This window comes from Silurus meridionalis, chromosome 13, assembly GCF_014805685.1.
Source record: "Silurus meridionalis isolate SWU-2019-XX chromosome 13, ASM1480568v1, whole genome shotgun sequence".
Lineage (NCBI taxonomy): Eukaryota > Metazoa > Chordata > Actinopteri > Siluriformes > Siluridae > Silurus > Silurus meridionalis.
The window spans coordinates 9,381,389-9,384,035 of record NC_060896.1 but is presented as its reverse complement, the minus strand read 5'-3'; the positions used below and the strand labels follow the sequence as shown (position 1 = coordinate 9,384,035).

At 40.2% G+C, this 2,647-nt stretch overlaps 1 protein-coding gene across 1 annotated transcript in view; it reads left to right on the top strand.

Annotated features, from left to right (window-relative positions):
- The first annotated feature begins 1,924 nt into the window (after positions 1–1,924).
- Positions 1,925–2,647, top strand: part of LOC124395744 (protein arginine N-methyltransferase 8-B) — an 18,626-nt gene continuing 17,903 nt past the window's right edge. The window contains exon 1 of the mRNA XM_046864547.1: positions 1,925–2,647. This exon is cut by the window's right edge and continues 112 nt beyond it. The gene's annotated coding sequence lies outside the window, so the exon portion shown is untranslated.

Genomic DNA, 2,647 nt, shown 5'->3' with positions numbered 1-2,647 from the left:
AAAAAGAAGAAGAAGATATACTGTACAGTGCCTGTCAAAAGTTTGTAAATGCCTAGTCTTTTATTGTTTAGTTTTTCTACACATTCAGCTGAAACTTTGCACTTTGTCTCTTGTAAAAGTTGAAAAATGTGACATTGTGATCCAGTTCATCCCAGAGCAGTTTAATATGATTAAGGCACAGTGACTGGGCAGGCTAAGGGATAACACTCCAGCTGACTGTTTGCTCTCTAAATAAAGCTTTCAAAACTTGGATACATGCTTCATGTCATTGTCTCCTTGTATGGTAAAAATCAGTTCCAATAAGCTTCAGTCCAGATGGAATTGCATGGCGTTAAATTATGGGATAGTAGCTAAGTTGGTTAAGTATTTCTTCTAAAAACCAACCTCTGACCTTCTCCAACCTTCCAACAAGTATTCAACCTGGCTTGTTCTAAAAAAAACCCAAACCATTAAACTTCCACCTTCATATTTCACTGTGAGGGTGAGGCAATCTACTAACATCATCTCTCCTGTCTTCTGTCTTACATAACTTCTTCTTCCAAAAATGTCAGATTTGGACTCATCTGTCGACAGAACTTTCTTCCAGTCATTCACTGTCCAATTCTTGTGTGTTTTTGCCTTTTACTGAGTTTGTTGCATATAAACAAAAGAAACATGCATGTGTCTCAAAAAGCAGAAAAGACTAGGTGTTTCCACACTAATGACAGGCGCTGTATATTGAGTTGCAGTCGTATGCAGTGTAATAGTTATGTAATAGTTGGAGTGTAATAGTTACAGTATTATCCACAATGTGATTGTTATCCACTGATAAGGTAGATACTGTTGCTCAGTGTGTTCAGTGCAGATAATGTATACTTGTACCATAATGCATGGAGAGCTAGAGGAAATGAAGTACATTAAAACGTTTAGAAATGAGCAAATGGTGTGACATATTAAGCACTGTGATAATAATATATATTTCTATGTATTCTAGTTACAGCTCTACTGTGTTAGCCTCAATAGTTGCAAACTGTATACTGATTAATCATTAGAAGCCTCAGCAAATGCTGTCCTTTACATGAAATATACACAAATCAGCCAAAACTACATAAAGGTGAAGCAAACAACACTGGTTATCTGCACAGAATGGAACTTTTTTTAGACATGAATGATTTTACGCAGCTCTTGAAGCTGATATGTTGAAAGCAGGCAAAATAGCCAAGCACTGGTTTATGTCACGTTTTTGACTTACATTAAAGGCATTTAGCAGACCCCCTAATCCAGAGCGACTGACATTGATCTCATTTATACAAATGAGCAGCTATTTCATTGAGGGCCTTCCTCAGGGGCCCTGGAGTGGCAGAGTGTAGCAGAGTGTGGCTGAGATTCGAACTCATGACCTACAGATACGAAGTTCATTGGCTTAAGCACTAAGCTACCACCCCTTAGCTATTTCCTAGTGGATTCTTTATGCAGGATTTTGCACCCTGATCAGTAATGGTTTGAGGGACATCACAAAGTTCAAGGTGTTCACTTGGATGCCAAATCCCTCATTCCAATTGAGCATTCTTGTGATGTGCCATTTAAACAAATCCCCTCTAAAAAACTTAGAGGATTTAAAAGATCTGCTTCTAGATACAGCACACCTTTAGAGGTCTTGTGAAGGGTCTGAGCTGTTTTGGGTATTAAGTATTAGGCAGGTGGTTTTAATGTTATGGCAGATCGGTGTATAAGATATTAGAAGAGGGGGTGGACACTTCTGAGTATATAAGTGAAGTTCAACAGTTTAATGTTATCTGTGTATGAGCAACAGTGTCCTCCTGGGAGAGAGAGAGAGAGAGAGAGAGAGAGAGAGAGAGAGAGAGAGAGAGAGTGTGTGTGTGTGTGTGTGTGTGTGTGTGTGTGTGTGTGTGTGTGTGTGTGTGTGTGTGTTCGCTCCGCACTCAGCTGTTCAGATGGCGAGATGAAAGCAGCTCTCATTTGCTCGCCGATCTTGGGAATCCAACTAATTTGTTCTTCAGGATTAGGCATGAAGGTAGATCCCACACCAGCATGCGTTTGACTGAAATGCCATTTTCTGCCTGAAAGCCTGTAACACTACAGTGTGAACATCTTCTTTAGCTTTTTTTTGTTCATCATCCAAACTTTCTGGAGTAATAAGAAAAAAATCTGCGATTCGGAAACGGAGATTACTGACTAAAGATCCTGAGCTCAGGAATGCCGTGTTTTAGAAGAGGAGACCTGAAGGACATTCAGCATCGCTGTGGCTTAAACTTGTGCTTTCAGCTCATCGCGTTTCTCGTGTAGAATGAGTCTTTCTGCACAGTGCAGCCGGAGATCTCGATTCACAGGCTGTAGAAATAAATATCACTCTACAGACCGGGCAGTTTCCTTCTCAATAACAACCGAAAACACATGACATTCGTAGAGGTGCTCATTCTCCTGCTGCTCTTCTGATATTTTCACTACAGTCCTGAAGCTGTTGATCATCTAACTTTTACACCATGGATTCAACAAAGCCTTTGAGTTTTCAGCTGAGCGCTTTCTCTCGGACTTTTCTCCCGGTACTTTAGTCCGGGTTTTCAGTTTGTTCTCATTCATTTTTTTTTTTTTTTTGCGTTCAATCCGCACTCCTGCTGGACTTCTCATTCATTCAGGATATCCGAGC